This window comes from Acanthochromis polyacanthus, chromosome 12 (assembly GCF_021347895.1).
Source record: "Acanthochromis polyacanthus isolate Apoly-LR-REF ecotype Palm Island chromosome 12, KAUST_Apoly_ChrSc, whole genome shotgun sequence".
Taxonomy (NCBI): Eukaryota; Metazoa; Chordata; class Actinopteri; family Pomacentridae; genus Acanthochromis; species Acanthochromis polyacanthus.
This window is the reverse complement of record NC_067124.1, coordinates 24,711,726-24,739,515: the sequence shown is the minus strand read 5'-3', so window position 1 is coordinate 24,739,515 and position 27,790 is coordinate 24,711,726. Positions and strand designations below refer to the sequence as shown.

Below are 27,790 nucleotides of genomic sequence, written 5' to 3'. Positions count from 1 at the left end.
ATTTCAACTTGGAAGAAAAGTTCAAGTTTTGTAGACATCTAGACTGTATGCAATTCAATAATATAAATAATACAATTATAATCATATTAGATCACAATAATTACAGCATCTAGAAAAAAAACATTTAAAATTGTGACATTTCATCAAAATTAATTTGTTCTGCAGGACTCATTAAATGCACCAGAGTCTGTATATAAAAAAAAAAAATTATAAAAAATGTGTGCTTCCCAGTGCAAACGAGAAATCATGTGTGACTCCACTGCGACCAAGAGTCGTGTGACAAAAATTCAGGGACTACTGGGCTGTACTGCAGGTTTTGTTTATTGTTTATACAGAACAGAGAGGAGACAAGTACTGAAAATAATTAGAAAAACTGAGAGCAAAATAAAACACACTTTGTTCTTAAACAATACACAGAGGAGCAAATTATTGTAAGATACAGTCAGCATGGTGAAACGTCTCTCTAGTGTGAAATGGTCTGAGTTTGTAGAGGATTTTAAAAGTGAAGCGGTAAGACATCTAAATCATGTTGACTTACCATTTTTTCCCCCACTATTTCTAACACCTGAGAATGCTTAGAAAAATCCTGCACATGCTAATGCAAGTTTGTTTTTCCAAGTTGGTAAAATACATCAGCAAAGAAATCTAGTTTTTTTGATGCTGCAAAAAGACATTCTTGAGTTCTTCTCGTTTCTATCTGAGCTCTTCTCATAGAGGTGCAATTTTAAAAACATATATAAAAGTATAAAAATAGGTAGCAGGAAATGCATTTCCTGCCATTTTGCACATGTACTCTTTGCTAGAGAACGATGTTTTTGTTTCGAAAAGAGAAGAGAAAAAGCAAAGCTAGTGTGCCGATACCTAATAATTAATAATGTGGAGCAAGAAAAGTGCTTTCTATTTTCAGAAAAAACATACTGGTGACTACTTGCAAGCTAGGTTTATACACTGATAATTTGAACAAAAGCATTGTATTTAAAAAATATATGATTATTTTTCTTTTACATTTAGTTACAATCATTACCGGAGACATTCGCTGTGACGTTGAATTAGAGGTGAACGCTCTCTGGTTGAACCGCTTCACCTTGTCGGTCTCAGCTCCATCAGCAGATGACTTGGAGGGGGATAATCCCGGCCAATCAATTATCCTTCACAGCCAAAGTCATCACGCAGTATCGACGGAGCTTATTTCAGCAGTTGACGCATCAAAGGGGGAAAATGAAGGGAAGCATTTAAGGGAGGTGTGCACATTCCACAAACTTGCATAACCTGCTAATGGGATGGTGTATATCAGAGTTTCCTGGCAACCTCACCACAGAAATGATGAATACAGGTGATTTAAAAGTGGCTCGCTAGATTCGATTGGGTTGCTTTGTTGCAATTTCTCTAAATTAAAAAGTTTAGAGATAGAAGAAAAAGCGGGATTGTTTGCAGGATCCTAAAGTCAATAAGCCCAAAGCAAACAGGAAGTTGGGTCTCTCTGCACTCACATTGTGGAACTCCTGCCACTTGGATTATCACTAGTGAGTTCAGTTACTTACCATTTAGGATTTAGCCATTACTTTTTCGTCACGTTGTAGAGGCTCTGCTTAACTCACCCGGCGCTGTTTGAGTCAGCTCAGCTCAAGGCAAACACATCATAGGAGCAACGTGAGTGTCCCGGCTGATGGCTGGTGCTGCTGCTGGTGCTCTCCCTCTGGCACACTCCGTCTGCATTTCATAATCAGGAACGAACACCACGCTGACGAGACAGAGGAGATACATATTAGAGTCTGGCTGATGGCATTCATTTCAATTGCGACCAATTTATTCCCTCAAATAATACAAGCACTAATCTAATAATGACAAGGAGGGGAAATTGCTTCTCTCCAGCTCTCTGTCACACAGGTCTTCACTCAAACTATGCACGTGTGCGCTTATGCGTACATGCGTAATTACATGCATGGGCTCTGGTGTGCACAAGTGTGTTGCATTAGCTTCCGCTATGAGAACATGTGCATGGATTTTGCCTGGAATTTTAGTTACAGTTTGCATTTGGCAAGAGAGATGATACTGTGTGTCTGTGTGTGTGAATGACAGGCTGAAACTAATTCTTCTTACCATTATCATTATGAGACAGGGTGAGCAGAGCTGAGAGGGGATTACTGCCTTAGTCATCCTCTACATCACTTACTTTAATAAAACTTCAAGGCTGTGATTACATTTCATATGCAGATACAGTATGCTGTGTGAATAGACAATGAGCACTAAGACAAGGTTAACTCCTGTGTCACTCCACATTCTGTTCTCTGAATGTGCACACGTGTTCCAACACATGAACGCTCACAGCAAACTCATGCAGCAGTGGGACTGACGTACTCAAATTTTAGCAAGGCAGTTAGGTCGGTAAAAATATCAAAACCACAACACAGGACCCCAATAACTTAGACTAATTTCAAACTACTTTTTAGCTGCACACCTGTTTGAGATGCGTGCTTTGCAGGAACTCAGGGGAGACTAGAGGCTTCTCCGTGTCCAACCGCTTAGCAAACAGATACCGATGCGTGTGAGGCGTTTAAGGAACAGCGGGAAAAAGAGGCATATGTAAGTGCAGACCATTTCGCATCTACTACTGCATGTGAGGTGAACTTTGGTAATTTGTAGTATCGAACAATAGTCTGTATGTCAAGTGTTCCAAATTAAAAGACTATAAAGCACATTGTCCTACCTGAACCATGACAAATTCACCTTCATACAGGGTTTCTGCGCGAGGCAGAGGCAAACATTGCAGAAAATAAAATGTGCTGCTGCTTGTAATACAGCCTCACTTCGAAATCTGAAATCACCATTATGAAAAGGAATGGGTAAATAGACAAAACATTTATTGCCCTTTTACAATCATTTACATTCTGAGTTGAGAAATTGCCAGTGTGTATACAAACTGACAAAGATAATGTTTAAAATGTATTAATAAGTGTCAAAAAAGCACAGAACTATGTGCAATCAATGCAAAAACTATCTCTGGAGTTCTGTAGTACAAAAATACTTCATCACAACTATTCAACTATTTAGCCACTTGGAGGCAGCAAAAAAAGTTGTGAACACAACAATTACAGTTGCATGTTTACACACGGATATATTTACCATAAATTTTTAGTTATGTTATTGTCTCGCTATTAAATGTGCTGTATGAATGTACACAAGCAAAACAGACACTTGAAAGCAGTGAAACAGACTCAAAGTTGTAAAGTTGCCAAAATCAAAACATTAAGCTGTAAGATGCAGTAATACTTCACTCATGAAATGTCATCAAGACCAGGAAAAATACCTCTCATTCTGATGTGAATCTTCATGCTTTATTCCAAGGTGGTAATGCCACCCTTACCAGATAAGTAGCCTAAATTAACCCCTTTTGTTGCATTAATTATATGCAGTAGCTTGTTACTAAATCAGATGCAGAGAAACTGTGTACAATGCTGATAAAATTAGCTGAATAAATTGGATTTGTGTTGACAGGGCTGGTTTAGATTTGTTGACATGTCTGTATTTCTTTTCACTCAGTCGGAGATATTGTCTGTGTCAGGAACTCCTTGTTTCTCCAACTGAGAAGTACAAGTGGGAGGCTGACATGAACATTTTTTCCCCACTTAGCTGTTCGTAATTACAGTTCAATCATTTTGATGTGAATGTGGCAAAAGGCTCTGCAGAGCTGAGGGGAAGTGAAAATAATTATCTGTGGGTTCATCAGTATGAACCAAACCTTTACACATCCAACATAATCATTTGATCCATGGTTTTATAAAAAAAAAAAAAAACAGAAAATAGCTGCTTTAAGTCAAATTAAGAAGCACTAGTATACCTTTGACAATATGCCTAAGAGAAATAAGACTGTCTGTGTAACATTACCAAAATTATTTTAATACAACACCTAAAACTGGAGTTACTGAATGAAATTAGAATCTGCAATACTGAGGATTTTCCATCTCTGTTCAGATCATTTAAATGATTATAATTCCTTGTACTGCTGAGGCAGTGCAGCTGTACTCTCAAAAATGTTTGTATTCATAATACTTTTGATGTTGAGCACGGGCACCAAACAAAGTCTTTGAAAGCTGACATTTTTTCCGTACGAGACTTTCACCGAAGTGACATTTTTTGCTTCAGTACCAGTACTTCACACTTAATTTGAACACTTCACTACAAAACAGTTTTTAAAAAAGCATTTTCAGTATACTTTCAGTAATAAACACTACTGTCACACAAAGTAACCCCTTTGGAAGTGTCACATACAGATTATCTTGTCTGTAGGTTGACATATCCCCTGTTGATTTTCCACACTGACTACAGCTGTTTAGCCCCTTGATAAAGGACCAATGTGTAGGATTTTGTAAGATCTAGCAGTGAGGTTGCAGACTGCCACGAACTAAATACCCTTTTCTCGTTTCTGCCTTTTCACACCCAAAAGCAAACCTACGGCATTGAAACCATGTTTGATTCACCCTCAGTTCTTCATCCTCCTCGCCTTCGATTTGTAACCATGTCAACAATTCCATTTACTCACTAATGGAAACAACAGCAGCCTAAGCTCAGCTACCAAGATACTTGCTAAATATTTTGATCATGCAATAAGGCAGCATTACTTGTTTTTGTTCAGTGAACTGGTCATTTTAATGTGCTTACTTAAAATATTCCACCAAAACAGTTCTCCCATTAGTATTTTGCAGAGGTACCCTCAATGCATCCTTGGCTTAGCACTGTCTAAGACAATAGTGACTGGTTGAAAGAAATACAACCAAGCTAGAGGAAATTTAGCAAAAATATGAACAATATTCTGGTATACTGGAACAGTAATAGTAACCTTGGAGATCTGCCTATGTTACATTTTTACCAATAGATCCCCTTAAATTCTACGCATCGGCCCTTTAAAACTGAATTTAAAACATTTATATGTGATTTCAAAAGTTAACCAAAATGCATCCCCAGTACAGTGGTCATAACAAAGAAACTAGTTATTGAGACCACAACCAGGTCATAAACGTGTTTGTTTCTGCTGTAAAGTTGAGCATTTCAACATGGAAGTCTAAGGGGATTGAGTCACTTTGCAGCCACCTCAAGTGGCCATTTGATGAACTACACTTTTAGGCACATAATTTATTTCTCAGTCCCACATATTGCTAGCCTAGCTGTGCTAGACCCAGGTCTGAAGACACAAGGGTCTAGGAACTCTCGACAGGGAAGGAGGCGGGCTAAAAGGTCGTCTTTCAAATCACTCTGCAGCAATTGGGTAGGTATACGACCAATCAGCGCAACGATTAGGCTGACGGAGTTCCTAGAGTGCCGGAAATCAGAGGATGCGGTAGTTCGGTGAAGCCTTATTTATACAGTTAATGGGTGAAGCTCAAGTATATTACAGACGTGTTAACAGAAAGATTATTCAGAGTCGGTGCTAATGGAGCTCAACGACTGTTGTTGACCCTGGCAGAGAATTAAATTCGTTGCCATGGGTTGTCTAGCGCGGCTAGGCTACTTGTTTCTGGTGGTTTGTCAGAATCGTCGCACCTCTGTCGTCACTTAGTTACGCCCGCCTTCTGACTCTACACTTCATGGTGATTGTCGGCCAGTTTTAGGAGCATCCAACCTCGAGGCTTACCGAGGGTAACTAGACCCACCCTGGCAGAGAATTAAATTCGTTGCCGTGGGTTGTCTAGCGCGGCTAGGCTAACATATTGCCACTTGGTTTAGGCATGACCATCTCCTCTTAAGTAGCAGGTATGAAAATGAATTCAGGGAAAGGGTTTTATATTTCACATTTATATTTCTTCACCTAAGGTGCTGAGAAAACTATTGTTTTGGTACTTGCCAAAATTTGTCTTGTAGTGTATTGTATCATCCCTTAAATGACATCCAGTTTTGTATATTAGGTGAGTTTTATTTGGCATAACATCTCCATCTGCAAACAACTGTCACTACTAACTACAGCTCCAAAGAGTTTTTTTTTTTTTTTAATGTATAGCCTTAAACACACACAAAAAGAAAATAGTAATAGCATCTCATGAAAATAATTTCCGTAGGCTGGAGTCTAATCTTTTTGTTGTACAAATACTTATTTTTATTACATATTTTGGGGAAGAAAACTCAGCAGGTATTTGTGTCTGGCAGCTTGGGCTGACATGACAAGGAGATACTTGGAGGGTGGAGGGGAGACAGCACTGAAATTATTAAGAAACCAGACAAAGCATAGTATTTTGCCATACCACAGTTTGGTTTTTATTAAGATATTTTTCCCCTGACTTGTTTGCTTATGACATTTATAACTATACATTTCTTATTTCCTTTTGGACCTGCAATATGTGAAGTAGATTTTGTTTGACTGGGAGATTCGTCTGCATTAGCTCTGACAGTATAGTTACTTGCTATTTCGACTATGTACTGTGCTCAGTCAGCCTGTGCATCATGTGTTTGCAGATCATACATGAGGAATGTTTTTAAAATTATTTTCTTTTCAATGGTTATTCATGCTTATTGCTAGGTCTATGGAAACCAGATAACCAATAGTACACTTAAGTGTTAATCGTAATCATTTATTCAGGAACATCAGTATTAACACTTATGCTAATAATTTGCTTCCTCAAAAATACTGGTACTAAGCTGACACATCTGTCAGATAAATATAGTTATGAAAAATATTATTCCCTTCTGAAATGATGTAGGTGATGGAAACAATATATGTAAAAAAAATACTTCAAGATTTATATTTGAAACTAAATGTAATAGATTTCTTCCCAGCTCTCATCAAAAGTATAATTGCATGTTGCCAGGGAGTTCTTTCAAAACAGTCTTCCATGTCTTTGTATATTTCCTTCCCTTGATACTCTGCAATTCTCAAAAATAGTACAATCATGTCAAAGCGACCTGCCTGCATTGGTCTTTTTGACATGGCTCCTCAGCGGTATAACTTCACATGTGATTTTGTGTGCCACTGTGTGTGTGTATGTTTTTTTATGCATGTCAGGCCTGGATCAGGCTAGGGAGATCGCGTGTGTCGCTCCCCTGACACACCTCACAGGCAGAGGCGAAGGACTACAGCAGAGCTGACAGTGCATGACTAAATGCCCCCCATGAACCTGCCTGAATGAAGCTGACTGCTCCAATGAGGCAGGGCAGACAAGACAAAGCACATGTGGGTAAGGGACCAGAGAGCGATGGAAGAGGTCGGACTGGATGTGTCAATCTTCCTCGCCAAGGGACAAGGAGACTTTGTGTTGGGGCTAAAGGATGGGAAGCTCGGCATTGACCTGGCCATAGTAGGACAGTGAGAAACCGGAACTATTGTTCCTGATTTGGTTTTGAGGGCGTTTTGTTTCTTTGGAGAGATGGAAAGCTTGGTGACAATAAGCTTGATGGATGTCCGCGCCTCTGCCCTCTAACATCTGTGGATGATTATTCTTTGTGCCACGGCAGTTTTGTGTTTTGTAGAAAACTGCTGAAAAGGAGAGGTTTGATTCCTCATCTGATGGGCCTATTGTTCACAGAAAAATCCTGAGAAAGGGTTGTTCTCACAAGCTGTGGTCTGTTCCTACATTATGATTTCTTGGGAATAGTTTATTCTACGGTCCAAAAATCATGACGGCAACCAAGAAGATAAAATGAGGGTAAGTATTTCAAAATTCCACCTTCTCTGCATCGTGCAAAGTCAAGTGGTAGTGCTTGAAACCAGAATTTGGGCAAGCCCATATTGAACTAATCAATCACCTAATTCAGTTTCTCGTTGAAATTGGCTAATTATCCGGCAGCCCAGAGGAAAAATCAATCTCGCTGATGACTCTGATTGGGCCAGCCACCCTCCAGCTGATTATAAAAGGGGCTTGATTGGGTAAGAGAAGGTGTCGACTGCCTGATGCAAGTGGGAAAAAAATAAAGAACACTGGGCTGTTATTCATGGTCCAAAATACGAAATGGCACTTAAAACAGTGCATATCTATTTCTTGTGCTTAAGTGAGGAAAATTACAGCCACAGAAACACTTAACTGCTGAACAGGGATACAGCAATTTAATAATTTGGAACTTTAGGACATGAGGAACATCTCCTCCATCTTAATGTTTTAATTGAACTGATGAGCTGGTGTCAAATAAACAGAGTTAAAGGGGCAGGAAACTGGAAGACTGTCATCAGATCTTCACAAGCAAAAAAAAAAAAAATCACTGAATTGAACAATGTCAGCACTCCCGGAGTTTTTTACTATTACAAAACAAAAACATGGTTTCAGTAGATAATTTTTTGCTCAGATGTGTTCACGATCAAGGTTAAGCTTGTCGCAGTCTGCAGGGTCATATGTCATTGTATTTCCATGTCACCAAATAATACAATTGGATTTTTTCCCAGAGTCCTGTCATCGTGCTTCAAACTGACAGGCTGCAATCTCAATTTCATTAGTAGAGAAGAAGAGGCACTCATATTATTCTGCATGCTCAGTTGGCAGTGGGCATTGCATTGCCTTTAAATTTTGCTGTTTTTCTTTGCATGCATTTTGGTTTATTCATCATTTTGAAGCAAACAACCAATTATGCAAATAGCACTCAAAAGCAACCCATTCAGCAGATTTCAAATGGTATTTTCCCTGTCTTCTTTCAGCATTTGTTGTGCTCTTTGTGTATTTTTGATAAATCAAGAAAAGCTACAGGCTATGCATCACTCTGTGTCATCTGTCAGCGGGAAATGAATGGTAACTTGGAGCTTTACTCGTTGCTTTTGTATCCAGTTCCCTTGGAGGACGGCTAGCATGGGAGAGCAGGCGAGCCGAAGTGAACAACAAAGAAAAATCTGATTTAGAGAGTCTCCCCTGACAAATTCATCTGGGATATTAGCATGTGATATCAGAAACATGACTGCGTGTGTGTACATCGGGACAAAGTACCCTTTAAATTTTCCCTGGATGTGCCACTGATTCTGGATGGGTAAGTAAAGCAGAGAGAGAGGAAAATCAATGCTAAACACTGGGGTCTGTCGCAAATGAGGGAAAGGAGATTCATACAGCAGTCCACTAAAAATAGATAAAAACCAACAGAGTTGATAGGAGCCAGGCAGCTCAGGGCCAGATTCTCCAGAGTGGGGCGGTCGTCTTAGGCCTTTAAATCCCTGATCATGCAGAGCGGGCCAACGGCAGCCGCCTGCAGTGTGCCACTCCCGTCCCTCCCCTCCACCTTATCGTTTATTCCCACTCTTGTCCTTGGAAGGTCGTGCGATCTTCACATCCAAGTCCTCTCGCTTTCCCTCCCTCCTCTCCCATCACTAATCCAAGAGTCAACATTCGCCTTGGAGCACTTGTCAAACACATAGATGGAGCCTGCACATATGGCGAACAGCACATAGACGGAGACAACACATTCATGCACACACACACGCAAATGCACACAGATGGGTCATCTGACAGAGCTTTCAACATAAAGTGACCAGAACATATGCCTGTCAGCACATACTGACAATTAAGGGCCAGATTGCGATGGGAGACAGTTGGGTTCCTTTCTTTTTTTCTTTAAACCAAGCTCTGAAAGATGTTTCCCTCTTAATTAGACGTTTATTTTACAATCGATTCTTAAAAGGGCCCCATCCCTCCATTTATGCAGATTAACCATCAAAGGTATAGCATGAAAACGCTGTTAAATCCAACTTTAGAATTCAAGGCTCATTCAGAAGGCATTGCACTTTGAAATACGAGCTCTATTATCCATTTTAGGCATTTTAATCTAATGCCAGGAAGCAAATCGGAGCTGAACTTGGTGCTGATTGGCTCCTCTGGATTGCAAAATACTTCCAGGTTTTCAGTGTTTGGACAGAAAAGCCTCCGTTCACTCAGTCTCATTTAACAGATGTGGAACACCTGTGTGGCATTCTTCCTCCTTAACAATTTCTTTTCTCATTTCCACTGGCATTTTTCAATCAATACAGAATCAACAACAGCAACCTTATGAAAACGCCACACAGATTTAAAAAAAAAAAAAAAAAACTCCTGAACAAGCTACATAATGAAAAAAAACTGACCCCAAGGTGATGGGGTGACTTAAAAATATTCATCGGAAACTTTAATGCCATAACCAGAAGCGTGCATGTAGATGTTCAGGCTCCTCACTGACAATTCTGAGTTTAAGCAAAAGACCATTAATGAAATTAGTGGTCTGGGCAACATCAATATTAAAACATGACTTGCTTTTTAAAAATATATGATGAATACCTGTAACCAGTAGCACTGAGCACATCCCTATCCCTGGTGGGAATGATTATACGTTGAGTTAGACATGTAGAGAATTCTGAAGCAATTTTATTCCTGACCGGACAATCTATTAATATAAAGTCGGCAGATATTTAATTTTAAAAATCATTCAAGAAACTATACACTGACATTTAGAGGTATATAGCAGTAGCTCAAAATAAACCCAGATACTTTCAAGATTACAAAACACTAAGTAGCTGCAGTTTAGTTACAGTATTATTGCTGATGTAAAGTACAAGATGACACCACCTCTGCACCTATTTTTGTCTTTCCTATATTATATTTATGTGTTTTAAGTTCATAATTACCAAAAGTTACATCTAAATGTATCTCCAGAAGTGTGTTGAAACCACTGACTGTCTATAAAAATGGACAAACCATCCATGACATCATCCATAGGTTTGCTAAAGAGCAGTTTGGAAGTTTATTGTGGTGGTTCTGGCCATTTTGGCAGTGACAGACTCTTCCAAACTTACAGCTAATCAAAAAATAATCAAACCGATGGAAAAGGAATGGAGATGAAGTGGGCCAGTCAAACAAACCTAAAGTCCCAGTGTCCTTAATTATGCATAACTTGACCTTTTAATACTATTGAAATCGGCGCATTACATAAAAAATGGGTAATGTGAGTGGGTAAACTTACGATAAAGTCTGAAAGTCTTTTTTGTAACAGGCTCTAAACATGTGTATTTCTGCTGCAAAGCTGGTCAGTTTAACAGGATCTGTGGGTATTGACTCACTTTTGAAATGAACTTCAAGTGGCCATTTGAAGAACCACAGTGTTAGACACTTGTCTTTTCAGGCCAGAGGTTGCCACTTTGGTGAAGTGATTTGTGATGAAAAAAAAATTCTAGATATTGTGTTTAAGGCTATATATGATCAGATGAATTAAACAGACAATCTTTTACTGAATATTCAGGTGTGGGACATGAGCAAACAATAACAGCAAAATGCTAAAAATGGCACCTATGGAAAAAAAAAAAACAGCAAAGAGACACAGAAGTTGACAAGGTTACATGTCTGAATCACACATTGTGCATCCTTGGTTTAACAACTGATTAACTGTAGTTGTCCTGAAATATAAAATCTGTCATATTTCAGGACAACTACAGTATGCCCCCTCCATCTCTAGCTGCCCTCAATGTGAAAATGACTGAACATACAAAATGGATTTATTGCAGAATGTATATATGGTGTACATGTGTACAGACATATTTACTTTGATGCCCATTTTTGATGCATTACATTCTGTACTTTGTGACTAGAAATGAATTAGGGAGAGCTAATAAGCTGTACAGTAGTACATACACACACTCTCACTCAACACAAAGTGTTACATTGAAACTGGCCCTCCTAAAGACAGACGTACAAACACCAAGACAGCAAACTGTCTGGAAACCAACGCAAATACTGCTACCACATAATCCCCCTGTGCTTTTTTCACTGTAGTTAACAGAGCTTCAAGGTCTCGAGAACAGAGTTTCATGCATACATAAAATATGAGCACTAATGACCAGTTTCACCATTACTGCAACGTGCAATTACCATCATAATGATTTGCCATTCATTTGCTTTCGCAGCAATGTGAAGAATTGGGTTTAATTAATAATTTGCTAGTGAGGAATTAATTGGAGGATGCGGCTGTCGCAGCTGTGTGAATGTCCCCTGCCTTGCACGGAGGGCACAATTAAGTGATGATTGCCAGGGCTGCATGTTGAAATGTGACCCGCTTTGAAGACCAACAAGAAGAGGGAGGACGGGAGTTTGGGAGAATGAAGCGACACTGACAAACAAATGGAGGGTGTTGGGTTGAGGAACTGTCACTGTGTCAGCATTCAGTGACGCTAGCTGCTGGTTTGGGACAACATGCTGAATATTAATATTTGTTAAACACAGTGATACATGCATTTAGATGTCCTTCACCCTTATTTACATTAGATTTGCATGATGAATCAGTGTAATTTATAAATGACCCCCGGCCTCTTTATTTCCACCAGCAAGGGAATGTTTCTGCAATCCCCAGTGGCCTTTAAAATTCTGAATTGTGTCACTTCTTTCATTAATTTAGAAAAGTTTGAGCTCTGTGCCCAAAACTTTCCTCTAAATTTCAAGACAGAAGGAACACTGAGAACATGTTTCTCAGGGACAAAGAAAAGAAATTGCCCGCCTAAAAACAAACAACAGGCTGATTTGCACAGGATTAGTGTTGTCATCTCCATCACTGTCACCAGCAGAGAATGGCAGATCATTTTCTGTGGATTTTTTCCCCCACATATTCAGGGAGGATTAAAATCACTGTCCACAATTATCATAAATTAGCAGACATTTCTAGGTGAGTGCAAGTTATTTAGACTGTTTTCTCTCTCCCTCTCTAACACACACACAGTGGGTGCTAATGCAACACTAAAAGATGGCTTTGGGCTTTTTATTAACTCTTTGAAGCCTTATTTTCCCCATTGATGACTCCTTGATGATACATTTTTACAACACTGTTCAATGTTACGACACATTCTGTAACTGCTGACTCAAACTCATAGTTGTAGTAGTTATGCATACCCTCACAGCACAGAAACAATAACTTATCTGGGAGGTTTTGTAGTCTATACTCTGGGGCCTCAATTCATTTGCGCAATTTTGAGAACTAAATCACACAGTGCCATTACAAAACAGCATCCAAAATAAAACGTATGAATTTTTTTCAGGCTTCAGAAAGGGAGCATACAGAAGGTAAGCTAAGTATAAATGATGCTAGCAAAGTTTGGTGGTGAGTTACCAGTCTCGCTCTTTACCAAGCACCAGAAATCGCCTCAGCATGCATTTCAAGAGATTTCCAAAATATTTAACCTACATATCAGCCATTTATGTTCAGTATATAGTGTATGTTTCAGGGCACTAAACTGAATGATAGTGTTCATGTTCCACATTTAACTGCAAGTGTCCCATGCAGTGTGGGACAGATCTGGTTCTCGCTTTGATCCGGCCTCACCCTGCCTTGGTCTCTGTTCTATAAAGTCTTGGTTTTGTCTCAATAAACTCTGGTGTTGGTGATGACTTGGTCCTGGTTTACGTGGTCCTGAGTGTGATAGAACCTCCTCCATCTACCACTGGTCAGCTCGGGCTGAAGTGCACATTGATATTGCATAAACCTAACACCACCTTGCTGACCTTTGGCTTCAGATCACTGATTGCATACGGTAAAGCCGACACATAAAATATAGCCATGTATCATATGACACCTTCAGGACAAAAATAAACACAGATTCAATCAGAATTTTATTAAAAGCAAAGAAAAACAGCCAGATTGTGCCCACCTGCTGCCGAATGGCGGTCGCTGACCTCAGCACAGTCAAACACAGAGGTAATAACCAGGCACATTCCCTGGAGGTCTCCTCTCTGTCCTCTAATCCATCTGAGACAAGCCGCATTGCTCCAGTGGAGATGAATAACCACAGCACTCCGTTCAACACTCTCATAGGGGTCGTGTGTCAGGATCACACACCAGCAGCCTTTCTGTTTATTACATGAGTTACCCCGGACAGAGCAAGAACAAAGAGAAAAAAGGAGAAGAGTAAAAAAAATGTCAAGAAGTGGGATCAACAGTTCAGAAGTGGACACGCTCCCCTGGACAGACAAGTTGGAATTTGCCATTTTGGTCCCAATGAAGGACTGGAGACGCCGGAAGTGCTGCTTGGGCACATTGTTTATTTCTGCCACTGGTCCGAGTCAGATAGAAATTTAAAAGGATTATGCACCTATCCAAACTCTCCTCTGTAATCCTTAAAGAGGACAACAAACACCTGAGGCACTACGCCTCCACAAAGTCCACAAAGATGAGTGTATACAGCGCTGACAGGATGTTTGTGACTTAAAAAGCTGCTTTCCTCATTTACATCTTTTACAAGTTTTTTTTTCCACTCAAGGTCGGACATCTTCCCGTGGGGAAACTAGCAGTAGCACTGCAGATGAAAACAAGTCCAAGTTGTCTTCTCTAAAAAAAAGCTGTCAGATATAAGGGCCAAGATTGGATGAACATGTCATGTCTTAGAAGAGAGTTTCGTGAAGACATTGTTTGCTTTTCTGCTTTTAGAGCTCTTTTATGTGCTTGAGTGAATTAACACAAGCAGAGATTTGATGGGTAAATATTCTTTTTCCGCCATTCTGCAAGCACTTGAAATTGAATAGGATGTGTTTGGTGTGAACAGACACATTTGTGCACACGCAGTAATTGGTATGACACTGACCTGTAAAAACATCTTTGCACTTAAAAACCTCCACTGGTGTGGAGACACAGTTGCCCTTGTAATTTCTCTGATGTTTCCTTTTAAGCAGCTTGTTTTATGGATCATTGAGAGGCTGCCGACCCAAACAGCTCCAGATACAATCAAGGGAGTGCACTCAGCTTTTCTTTTTTTTCCTGACTATTTGTTGGAGGTTGAAGTAGTGGTCTGTGCACTCTACTCAGCATCAAATTAAGGTAAAAGTAAGTGGCTGAGGCCCTGATTCAATTTTGACAGAAAAAAATAGAGCTGAATTCATTAAATTTCGAGATCTTCCTGACCTCTGAATGTCCCTGCTGAAACACAACGTTCAAAGTGGTCTCACAGTGACCCATGTTCCCAGTGCAGCACGGCACTGTACCAGTGCAGGGCACTGGCCTCTCAGAAACAACTGTCATTCTGAGACAAAACATTCTGAGCTTGTAGGTGAACAAAAATCCAAAAAGCAGATGAATGACAACATTTAAGCTTTTCACACAATTATTCCAAACCACCTGCAAATAGCCACAACAGCAGAGAGTTGCCATGATTAACCATGAATAATTAATGACATTCAGATCAATACCATTGAAAATGCCATGACATTTTTTTAATTGAGGCATGCTTTTAATTTTAAAAAAAATGTTTCAGTTCAATGTAGGAAATGTTCTTCTTTTGCATCCCAACATAACTGCTGCGTTATGACGTCAGCATTTTTTGGTTCGAATCACTGGTCAGTTACACGCAGAGCTACAGACTTAGAAAATAGCATCAAAGTCTGACCTGTAGTACTAGTAGGTAGTTTATACACTGTGCAAAGTTTTGAGACTCAAGTCTTGCTTCACAAGATTCTTTTTAACTCAAAATGTTCACTAAGGTGCAGAAACAGGGATATTTTAATCAGAAATACAAGCATTCAATGGAACGATGGAGTGGTACGATATCTCTTTGTTTCCAAACACCTGCTGTCACAGCAAGAAGCAACCAACAATGCATTCAGGCAAAACCACTGTCAATGAAGATGAAGCTGCCAACTGCTTTTCCATCTTTCATCACTGTCCTCCTCTCTGTCTTTCTTTATGTGTTCTCTCCATTTCTATTTTCACACATTGACATTATCTTGTTTGCAACAGAGCTAAATAGCTGGTATGTCACATATGCAGCTGCAGTGGGCAGTGATGTATTTAACTAAATGATTTATACCTAATTTTAATATTGGTCATTATTGGCTACTGCAGGTTTTTGCTAAAAGCTTCAAGGAATCTAAGTCTCTAAACTCTCCATGGAAGACAACACTGTACTACAGGGGAGATGCACTGTTCATTTTAATGTAGCAGGTTTAGTTGTGTATTTTATGCAGTCTTAAGGTATCTACTTTGATACCTGCAAACTATCCAGACATGTACAGATTGCATTTAAGCAGTTCACAAATAACAACATTTGTCACATCCTTTCCGTTCAAGAGGAGCAACAGCAAGTTCTCCATGAGAAAGAGTGGCATTTTTAATTAGACAGAGCAGATGGTGTTGTGGCAAATCTGTATCACTGTTGACTTGTGGCAATTTTTTTAAACACGCAAGAACTTACACTGTAACACGACTGAATGCACAAAGCCCTGCTAGTGCATTCTAAAGGCTGGCGCACGCTTTACACCAAGTAAAACAGTCACAACTAGCTTGTTGACTGCACTTTTGTTCACTTGTAGTGCAAAGAAGAGAAATTAGTTCAACTATAGAAGTAGACAAATTGTAGTCTTGACTGCAGTTTGCTCATGGTTTCAAGTAGTATCATCAACACACATCTTTATAATTATAATGGCTTACCAAGTGGTTTTCTCATTTTGTTTTCCATCAGGTGAATGAAGGTTGGCAAAACGGCACTTTTAAATTGCATTGTGGCTATTCTGAAGCAGCTTAACCGACCACTTTATTCCAGCAATAGATTCAAACAAAAGAATGCTTATGCTGAGCTTTTGATTTGTTTTTATAGTTACACCATTAGGAGTAACCATGTTCATGTTTGCACACAAAAAAGCTTTGAGCTAGGCAGATGTATGTACCGAACTAATATAACCACTGCACAGGTTGTACTTTGGCTAAGGCAGATCAATGACCAACTAGAGTTTCAATGCCTTGACTATTACAGAAGTCTGTTAAGGAGCATTTCAGTCTCTCAGTTAACTACGATGACACAAAGACAGGTGGGTCAGATGAAAGCTACATGTCAGCAGTGCTCAAGTGCAAACAGGTGTCACACTAATGTGAACATCAGTGGTGGGAAAAAAAAATAAAAAATTGTGAGCGCCATGTAAACGCAGCGTCAACTGCCCTCTGGTGTTTAAGCAGCCTCTTGCTCACAATTCAGACCAAGCCAAAGCAATAACAAATGCAATGGATGTTTTTAAAGCAGCAGATACACTACTGTTCAAACGTTTGGGGTCACTTTAAAACGTCCTTATTTTTGAAAGAAAAGCAGTTTTTTCAATGAAGATAACATTAAATTAATCAGAAATAAAATCTAGACAATATTAATATGGCAAATGACTATTCTAGTTGGAAATGGCTGTTCTTTAATGGAACATCTAAACAGGGGTACAGAGGAACATTTCCAGCAACCATCACTCCTGTGTTCTAATGCTACACTGTGTTAGCCAATGGTGCTGAAAGACTAATTGATGATTAGAAAACCCTTGTGCGGTTATGGTAGCACATGAACAAACGTTTTACATGGAAAACATGAAATTGCCTGCATGACTCCAACCTTTTGAACGGTAGTGTATGTGACCACACTGTACCGTTCAGAACATGGGTTTTATACATATGCTGAAACTAATCAAACCGCATTACAAAGTTCCCTCTCATCCACATTTTCGTCAGCGAGTGATACCAGCCCTTTAAAAACATAAGATACGGCTATCCACAACTAATCTAATGCATCTGCTGTTGGTCTCACAACCAGTGGTTGGACATGCAGGGCTACTGAGAGTTACCTGACATTATTCGGCGCAGTGCAAATAGGTTTTTCTCCAAATGCTCAGCTTTGATAGATATTTAGCATTTTTATTTGAAGGAATAGTTCTACAAGAACAGTTCATCTTTAGCACAATTCATTTTCTGAAGGCCTCTATTTAATGGATATTTATAATACTTGTTTTGATGAATGCGTTTTAAATATTTCACTTTACTAGTTGGTTGCAGCCACTTACAGCTGTATTGACAGACCTTTTAAAGAAAGACAGTCATAGTCTGTTTCGTAAAGCAGTTCAGTGTTTTGTATTACTTGTTTTTGTAGGCCTATATGCTGCACCATGATTTTCCCATACCAATACATCTCAATTATCCTCTGTACAGGAGTTCTTAACAGACCTTTTGGTGAGTCACTGGAATTTAAGAGGCTGAATTGCCAGCTACAGGGACAGCAATTAATCAACCAATCAATTACCTGCAAAAATAATACATATTAAATCACCTATGCTGAAAATCTATTCATTAATATATATATATATATATATATATATATATATATATATATATATATATATATATATATATATATATATATATATATATATATAAAGACTTTTTTGCATGCTTGCCTTTATTAGATGGTGATAGTAGCAGGAAAAAGAACAGAGGAATGGCATGTATGTATTCAAGGACCAGCCAGTCAGGAATTGAACCAGGGACACGATGCTGATGGCATTTGTGTCCATATATGCACCCTTACCATTTTGCTGTCAAGTTTGTCAGTTTGAATAATTGAAAAAATAACATTAACATTAAATTTCAATATTTGCTTTAGTCCTCTGTAACATTAAAATGAATATCTTTGGGTTGTGGACTAAAGTCATTTGAGGATGCCATCTTCATTTTCCATTATTTTCTGACATTTTATATGCCAGAAAACTAATTGAATAATTGAAAAAAAAATCTACAGATTAATTGACAGTGAAAATAATTGTCAGTTACAGCCATAGTGCCAGATCTTGGTGTAAACTCTAAATTCTACTGTTATACGCATAGGAAGCCTCTTTGTGACAGTGCCAAGTAAATGTAGGAAATGTAATAGGATGCATAGCAAATCTTGTTACCTATGTACTGAGAAAAGGGGCTTGCATCAAGTACACAGCAGTGTATCTTTTGCAACAGCAGTCATGTAGGATTATGTCACAGTGTGCACCATTTCCTGTTCAGATGTTACTTTAAAGTACCACTCGGGATCCTGCACTTATAAATGCCAGAGAGATAAATGATTTTTTAAAAAGGCAGGTATAACTCCGGCGAAGCTCAAACAGAAGAAGTGGAGCATGTAAAGCAGGAGAAGTAAAGGTAGAAGCAAGATGTCCAACTAAATGCCTGAATATATGAAGCGAGGCACCCAGCGTGTCCGTGCTGCTCCCTGTTTCCAGAGGCCAGTGATGGATGGAAGTCAGCAGATTGTTGCAGCCTCGACCAATTCATCCAGGAATGTTGTGACATCTATTTCTAATGGCATCCGTGTTCCATGAGAATCAAACCTAACACCGTCTGACAGAAACATATGTCTCCATTGTGCCTGTATGACTCCGGCTCTCCAGGCTCAACTCTACTGTAAGGATGAAAAGGGAAGCTTTGTTTCACAGGTACTAGTTCAGATGTGCCGTAAGTGCTTCTCTGATGTGCCTGCTGTTCAACTGCTGACTCCTTACTACTGGCAGAAAGGGGTTAAGATCAAGAATCATTTTGCTTTACTCTAGATATTATAAATTAAAGCAACTAACGCTACAGCAGCTATTGCAGAACTGTCTCAGTCAGACGCTTAAGGAGGTAAATATTAACTGAAAAATGATAAAAAATGTAACTTTGGAGTTTTTAAACTGGTGGGACAGCTTTAAGTAAAATACATTTATTTGTTTTTTTTTATATTATACATCAAGACACAGGACCTTTGTCAGAACAGCATGGTTTATATCTGGGATTGGGACTCTATTTTTCTATAAATTACTTTGGAAGATGGAAATGATATTTACTCCCTGAATGTCTCTCCATTTATTAACCGTCTTTCATTCTATTATCACTGCCCCACCACACTCACTGTAAACACAGCTGCACAGTGAACAGTTGTTTGATGTGGAAGAATATAATTTCAAGGTGATAATTTGTTTAAACTACTTTACTCCAGAGTCGCCTTTCCTGGGAATTGGTAAAATGCTAATTAAAATCATTTTATGGATTTTTTGTGGGTTTGAAATCTGTAATAACAAAAATGATGAAGCTTGGAGGTGAGGCAGCAGTGTCATCTGAGGTCAGCACAGAAAAAGCTTTAATTTGTGCAATTACATTAAATGTATAAAAACTGAAATCCCAATGGCTTCTATGGTGTACGTATGTAAGATGTTTGTCTTGCAATAGAAGGACTTACTGCTTAGTAGCTGTTCAACATGATCACCATTTCAAACTGGAAAAGTTTCTGACTGGACATGTATTCATATGTCCATAAGACATACAAGTTTGGATGAATTGGAGTGAAAATGTTTTCAGACAATCATGGTCCTGAGAGGATGAATCTGTCTGACTCCGGTGATCCTCTGACACTTTGGAATATCTCAGGATCTAACAGATGGATTGGCCCAAAATTTGTAAGGACAAGCACGGCAGATTAACTCAGGCTGTTAAAGATAAAACCCTGTTTGTGGCAATTGTCCTCATGTGTATCTAACCATCAAAAGCAGGGTTGCTCACAGTCTGGACCTCAGTAAACATCGAGACTAAACAGCAAATCAGTCCACACCCCGCCCATACCTCCTGCTATAAATAGGCCACATCGTGCAATGAAGTGAAACATTTTTCTGTTTTAAAATTAGTTTTTAATCATGATGAAAATAGTTTGAGAAAGTTGACTGTAGAGTGTAGATGGAGACTACTCACATCAATCCTGTCCCCTGATGAATGTGGATTTAACACAGACTGTGAATAAAATCTCTGGATTTCAGTGTAGCTGGTTTCCTTATTGTTGATGGAACTGTCAGGGGAATGCTGCTACTGAAGAGAATGTTGTGTGAAAGTTCACACTTTAACATGAATTTACTGTCAACTCCTAAATCTCCGGTACAGAATGTGCAGTATGAGTCAGATGTAAATATAGACTAACAGAGCTGTGCAAGCCTTCGTTTCATTCTGGCTTAATCATCTGTGACTTTTGTGGTGTAAACAGAGGTCAGGGGTCACACTGAAGCAACGGATGACAAGCAAACAATGCCATTTTCAGTCACTAGACTCAAATGTATCTGACTATTGGTCTAGAACTTGAATGTGCAGTACCTATGATGCCTCGGAAGGAATTACAAGCTTGTTCAAAGAGACTGTGCATAGGGAACTGTTGCCTAGTCTTCACCAATAAAGTTTTATGGGAGAGTGGCAAAAAGAAACCCACTGCTGGGGGAAAAAAAAAAAAAACTCATCAGATCCTGACAAGAGCTCACAAAAGGCATGTGGGAGACTGCAAAGTCAACTGGAAGAAGGTTCTTTGGTCTGATCGCACCAAAATTGAGATTTTTGGCCATCATGCCGGACACTATATTAGGTGGACACTAAACACTGAGTCATGTCTAATGTACCATCCCCATGATGAAGAATGATGGTGGCAGCATCATCATGTGAGGAGCCTCTCTTGCACCAGGTCCTTAAAGGCTAGTAAAGTGTAAAATGAATGCAGCAAAGCACGGGGATATCTTCGAGGAAAACCTGATGCAGGTCTGCAAGAGAACGGCAATTTAGGAGAAAATTTGTTTTTGAGTGACCCTAAACATACAGCATACGTCGCTTTGGATAAAAGCGTCTGCTAAATGAAACGGTAGAATTGTAGCCACAGCTACCCAGAAATGGTTTAAAGAAAACTAGGTGAATATTCTGGAATGGCCGAGTCAGAACTCAGTGACCAAATATAAACAGCTGACTGAGACCAGTGCAGACAGGCTCAATGTTGCATCTACTACAATGAAATCTATTTGTTGTCAAAAAAAGGCCTTGTATTACTGATCATGATTAAAGGTTGAAAATCAGTACAGGGGGAAACTTCCAAGACTGGTGAATACTTGTATGCACTCTATGTTGTTCAAAAATGAGAAGTGAGTCAACTGAATGTTATTTGTTGCTGCCAGTTCTTCTGGATCTCTGAATGAAAATCAGATGCAAACCCTTTGAGAACCCTTGCTCGAAAAAATACACACATATAAATAAAATAAATAATAGGAAACAGTGGTTTGAGGTAAAACACACAGAAATGTCTTACTACATCACAGTGTTATTCAGCTCATTCAAGCTGCAAGTTTAAGCCAAGTAGAATGACTTTTCCATATTAGAATTAGTAAAAATGAAAAAAGTTATTTTTCTTTTCCATGTAGCTGTAAAATGTTAAATGTCAGATTGGGGAGTTAAGGTCATATTTGTTTTGCCACATACCTGAATTCATTCTGCAGTGGCAGGAAGTGACATTTGAAAAGCAGGGAAAGTGTCAGGGATCCTACAGATCGAAGCCTGTCTGCTGTGAGGGACTGCAGAGGAAGAGTGCTGTGTCTGAATGATCAATGCTTTGTCCTGAGCCGCTTAGAGAATGCAGTCTGATGAGGTATCTCTAATGACTAATGTTTAATCTCTCAAAAAATGACCACTGATTTATCTTTGAACGACACATTCAAGCCCCAGTTCTGTCCAGTGGAGTTATTCAACAGTTGACAGTTGAATACTGCGTTTGCTGCAAGCAAATCCCAGGTGTTAACACACAACCACTGCGTGTGTACGTGTCTGACTGTATTAATGAGATTGCGGGGTCTTGCCTGTCTGACATGTCCCACACAGGTAGCCATCTATTTAAGGATTTAGACTCAGGTTTTCTGATGGGCTGAGGAGGTTTAGGGCTGTGTATGTATGCGTAATGCCATCAAACTATTTTCCCACATGCTCTGTCAATGAGGGTATAAATACTAGAAATTTCAAGGTCAAATGCGTTGAAGACACGAAGCAGTATGCTTCGAAATACTGACCTAAAATCTAAAAAATAGGATTGCAGTCAACCAAAAAAAAAAAAGTTGTTTGACTGAAATCTTACCAATTTGTTAACCAATTGACTGGTTGAAAACAAAAAATCTGCACATAAAACCACAGTGCTGCTGGAACACATTGGTCCAGTGCTTTTGCTTCAATGAAGGAAGTTGGCAATTTACATCCAGTTCAAATTCATATACACTTCTTTTTTTTAAGATAGGAGATCAAATCATTATTAAAGCGAATGTCAAGCATGAGAACCAATACAGAGAAATGGTCTGAGGTGAGGTAGTCATATGTGTTTCTTGCATGCACTGAGCAACATGCAAGAAATAAGGTTAGAAAAAAAAAAGATAATAGTAATACAATAAAAAAGGTTCTAAAATGTAAGGGTTATGTATGCCTGTTTACATCAGTCTTTACTATTACACTGGAGTCTATTAGTGTTGCAACAAATGTATTTACAAAAGTAGCTACATTAGGTTGTCTGTGTACATAAATACATACACAACAGTTATTTCAAAGGTTAAAAGATACCCACAGAATATGGACATAATCCTTTAGACGGGAGTATTAAGCTGTTGTTTTTGTAAACAAACGGGTTGCATAATGATTACTGCATTAACTATTCATGAAGTCAATCTACAACTCCATGGTGTGGTCACTTAAGCTCGACTAATACACATAAATCCCCTGCACAGGATCAAAATGATGTGATATTTTGGTCTTTACCACAGGAATATCAATTCTGCTGATGTTTCCTTTTTTTCCTCAGAATATTTAATGATTGTTTTGAAACACAGACTCCACTCTGTCAAAACTGCTAACAGCCAGAAAATTCTTGCCTCCTTTTAATTACAGACAAGGAACGAAATTTGAATAGTCTCCTCAAAAAAGCTTGACGCAGACAGCATGACGTGATTTCTATGACAGCTGCATCTGTATTCACAGAGATAAAACACTCTGAGAAAACACTGGTAAGTACTGTCAGCATAATTTATTATCTGGAGTGAATTCTCAAACTAAAATAACGGTTCTACTGACTCACAGGCAATCCTAATCACCAGTTGTTAATCTTGCTCTGAAGAAATTGTCATTTCAGATCATTGAATGTTAAACGTTATCAGTGTGCTTGGTCTGATTTTTCGATTTCTTTCTTTTTTTGTATCCGACAGCTTTTCTTTCTAAAATGAGCATCTATTCTTGATGGTTCTTGTTTTATTTATGTAGACTGCGATAACCATTTTATCAATGTTTGTCTTCTCTTTTTTTCCTGCAAACCCCTTTGCAAGGAAAAAAAAAATCATTTTTCAGGTCATTTTTTCTATAAAAGATTAAATGAAAGCAAAGTTGCTGTTCAAAACATTTTTAATCTAATTTTTCCCCTCTTCCCTTCGCAATTCTCATTATAGTTGTATAATGCATTTGAGATCTGGCTCCACACCTTTTCCTCTGAAAAGCTCTTTATTCATTCAGAGAAGTGCCACCCCCTGCTCCCACTTTCCCACTGACTCAGCAAGGCGGCATGAAATAACACTGCTTCAATTTAGACTGCTCCTCCAATAACCAGATAGAGTTCAAAGGGTGCTTAATCTCACCTGTCACTCAAATAGCTGGGAAGGAAGTCCGACATGAATGAAGAACAAAACAGCAGCTGAAAGTGTGTGAGGGATGAAGCACGTCGAGGTGAGCCAGAGGTCTATGATTACTTTTCACGGTGGACGTACGCCGTGGATTCATCGTCCTCTTTAGGGAACACGGCTTGAGTTATCGGGTGATTTTTAGCTGCCGAGTTCATTGTCCGTCCATCACTTCCTGTTGCAGGACACAAAAACAAGAGAAAAACATGCTGTGAGTGTAATCAACATGGATTGTAACGCATGCATGATGTCATTTTTTTTTTTTTAAAAAAAGAACACAACAGTGAAAATATGGATATTTCAGTTGATTGAAGTCTGCATTTGCCTCCTCTAACAGATGAAAGTGTTCTTGTTTATGAGAGAGAACATTCATATTCAGAAGACTAAGACAGTGATGCACTGAACTAAATGCTAACGTCAAAGGAGCACTGGAAGAAAAAGTTGTGTGATCACCGAAGTCATACCTTATCCACTGGAGACTATAATGTCTGTGCAAAATTTCAATGACATGTGTCCAGCTGTTGAAATATTTCTGTTTAGAACAAAGCTGGCAAAAAAATATGACATTTTATACTATGCTATTTTTTATTTCTCAAACATTTTAGTTGCCATGTGAGAAATAAAAAAGCAAAATTGCACAGATTTGCAGGTCAGATGATACAACAGTACAGTAGTGTCTGTAAACTTCCACTTAAAAGATCTGTAATAGAATGGTTTAAAGGTCCCATATTTTGCCTCTTTCTAGAATTTAAGTTGAAGTCCCACAAGCTAACATAGCATGTCTTACAGTTTTTATGCTCAAAATACTACAGAGAGATGGTTCATTTTACTTTTATTGTTTAACTTCTGGTTTTAGGGCTTTTCTAAATGGGCTGTTTTGCTCTGAAAACCAATGAGCTGTTGTTCCCGTCCTCTTCAGGAGGACAGTTCATGATTGACTGTCAGACTGTGATTGATACCTGGAGCTCAATCTGATCTGGGTCAGTTTGATTTTAAGGACTATTGTTAGGTGTTGCGTAGCACCTGGATGGAGTTCTTACCCACTTGAAAAGCAGGAAAGTTAATTTGTTGTGGGGGCTTCATGAATGGCAGTGGTAAATGTCCTCATATCTTGCGGCTTTATTTCATACTTTCAAGTGTGTACAGGCCATAAAACACAATATACATGGATTTTCATCTAATGGGACCTGAAAGCAACCCTTGTTCCCCTGTAAATGTTCCTAAAATTTGAACCAAATTTCCATAAAATCCTCAAAAAAGTGCATTATTTTACATTTTCTAAGCAATTGTTGCTTCATTTCCATTGCCATCGAACCAATGCAATAGAAAGGCACTGCACGATTATTTCAAAAAAGCACCAATAAAACCTCAAATGCCAGAAAACTATGCTTGGAACATGATTGAAATGTGTCATTTTTGGTTGTTTCATTTATTTATTTGAAAAGCATTTCAGTCTCCCAGTCACTCCACACTGATCTGATATTTTCATTAGCTGCAATTTTCCACTGACGATTCAGTGGATGGGGAAATTACATGCCTCATATACATTCTAATTAATTCAGTGCATGTCTGTTTTCATTGCACTTTGTTGCCTTTCGCTTTTATCATCGCACCAGTCGTTTGACATCAGCCAAGGTGAGAACATCTTGGCAATATTGCAGATTTTTTTTTTATGCACTAATTGAAAATGCGCTCTGAAACTGTTGACCTAAACACCCATGCTGATCTCCCCTATAACATTTAACCACAGTGCAACAACAACACATGAGCCAGTCAGACAACAGTCACTATTTGCTTGACTGGAGAATGGATTTGTTTAGATGCCGCAGTTTTTCTGGATAATGTAGTCACCGCTCAGCATAATTTACACCAGTTTAGTGACTAATTACAACCACATTAACATCTGCAAATGAACTGAAGCTACATCCGGAGTACATAGCTTTTTAAAATTCTGATGTTACAGGCAAATTAGGGTTTGTTTCATTGTAATGAAAACAACAAAAGAGGGATTTTCAAACAGCCTTATACATAGTGCTTTGCAAAAGGGAAAAAGAACTGACTAAATAATATCTTCCTTTTTAATCAAGGCTTATTCGTGACCTAAACGGGCCCTTTCTTTAAAGAGGAATGTCTCATCTTTTCATTTCTAAAATTGGTCTGTCTTTGCCTTCGCATTGAAAGGTTTAAAGGTGAAGAGAGAACCATTAGTACAAAGAAAAACTACGTTTATACTGCTCAATTTAAATTTCATTCAAGTCAAAGTGACAATAGCTGTCTTGAAAGCCTTTCAAGCAAAAGTATTTAAGTAGTTCTTCTTACGTGGGGTTTAAGTAGGATGACCATGATCACAATGAAAGGGCTAAATATGATGCATCCTAATGGTAAGCTTGTTTTTATGTAATCTTTTCATTATCACCGACCACCTTGCAGAAGAAAAGACACTCAAAGCAAGCAGGAATGAAAAATAAAAAGTGTTGTATGTCATTCAAAATAAGGACTCGAAAGCAGATATGGAGACATGCAGTTATGGCAAAGTCGGATGAACTTTCATGAAACTTACTGGAGATGAATAACAAAAGCACTGCAGGGTTCTGGCAGGCAAAGTCCAACAAAAGACCTGGCGAGGCTTAACACACCAAGGTAATGGGGAACAAGTGGAAACAATCTGGGAATCACAGGGGAGGGAACACGGCAAAGACAAGAAGTAAAACTACCAAGACACACAAGAAAAGTCACTTTCAAAATAAAGCATTGATTTAAAACAGAGGGTGAGTAACGCAGCTACAGGGAAGCCCAGAAGACATGAGTGCTTGTGCAGCAGCTAAAACTGTATACTGCTTTGTAATTGCTTTTCTAAAAGTTAGATCTAATGAATTAGGTGGGCGGAAAGTGAAAGCTAATAATAAAAACTAATTGCCGCATCAAGAGTAATAATTACCACCTCTGAAAATGTGTAAACTGACAGATCACATGAGCATCCTATACCTCTGGTACTAATTTTATTCTTGCAAATAATAAAGACTAAACTGTAAAGTAGAGATTTCTGGGTAGGGTGTGTTTTACCTATAAATGCGTTTGTGTTCCTCAAGAATTTGTCATTCAACTCAGGATCCGACTGATCCTCAAGCGGCATTCAAACCGACAGTTGCCTTGTGTGAAAAATGCAACTTGCTCATTAAATTGAACTTTGCCAATGTGGCAATGCTGTGAGAATGCTAAAGCAGACGGCTCCAGCAAAAAATACAGGATTGACCACAAAGCAACATTATCCAGAAAGTTGCTCATGGCCACTCAAACACAGACAAGCAACTATGGCAAGCTGTTTGAGTTTGACTACCCAGAAGTAAAAGTACAAGCCAATGTCATGTCACTAATTAAATGGCGACTTGTCAGAATTTTTTTTCTAGGTATCTATAATGTCATAAAGATAAATATATCTGTTATTCAGCTTTTAATAGTCAATATAATAGTTGCAGTTATCTCAAATGTCATTATGAGTAGTTCAAACTGTTGTGCATGATACTGAAGATAGAAGGCTTCCCATCGGATACTGGCACAGCGAAGCAGCCCGTTGTTAGAAGTAAAGGCAGTTGCTGTGGTGAATAAGATCATTAGAAAATGCAATG

General features: G+C 38.8%; 1 long non-coding RNA gene across 1 annotated transcript; it reads right to left on the bottom strand.

The window, feature by feature from the left end:
• Positions 1–316: 316 nt before the first annotated feature.
• Positions 317–26,832, bottom strand: LOC127536497 (uncharacterized). The gene is made up of 3 exons (XR_007945486.1): positions 26,725–26,832; positions 24,123–24,339; positions 317–1,741 (listed from the first exon to the last, which is right to left on the bottom strand). It is a non-coding gene; the product is annotated as an uncharacterized LOC127536497 (long non-coding RNA).
• Between the last annotated feature and the right edge of the window lie 958 nt (positions 26,833–27,790).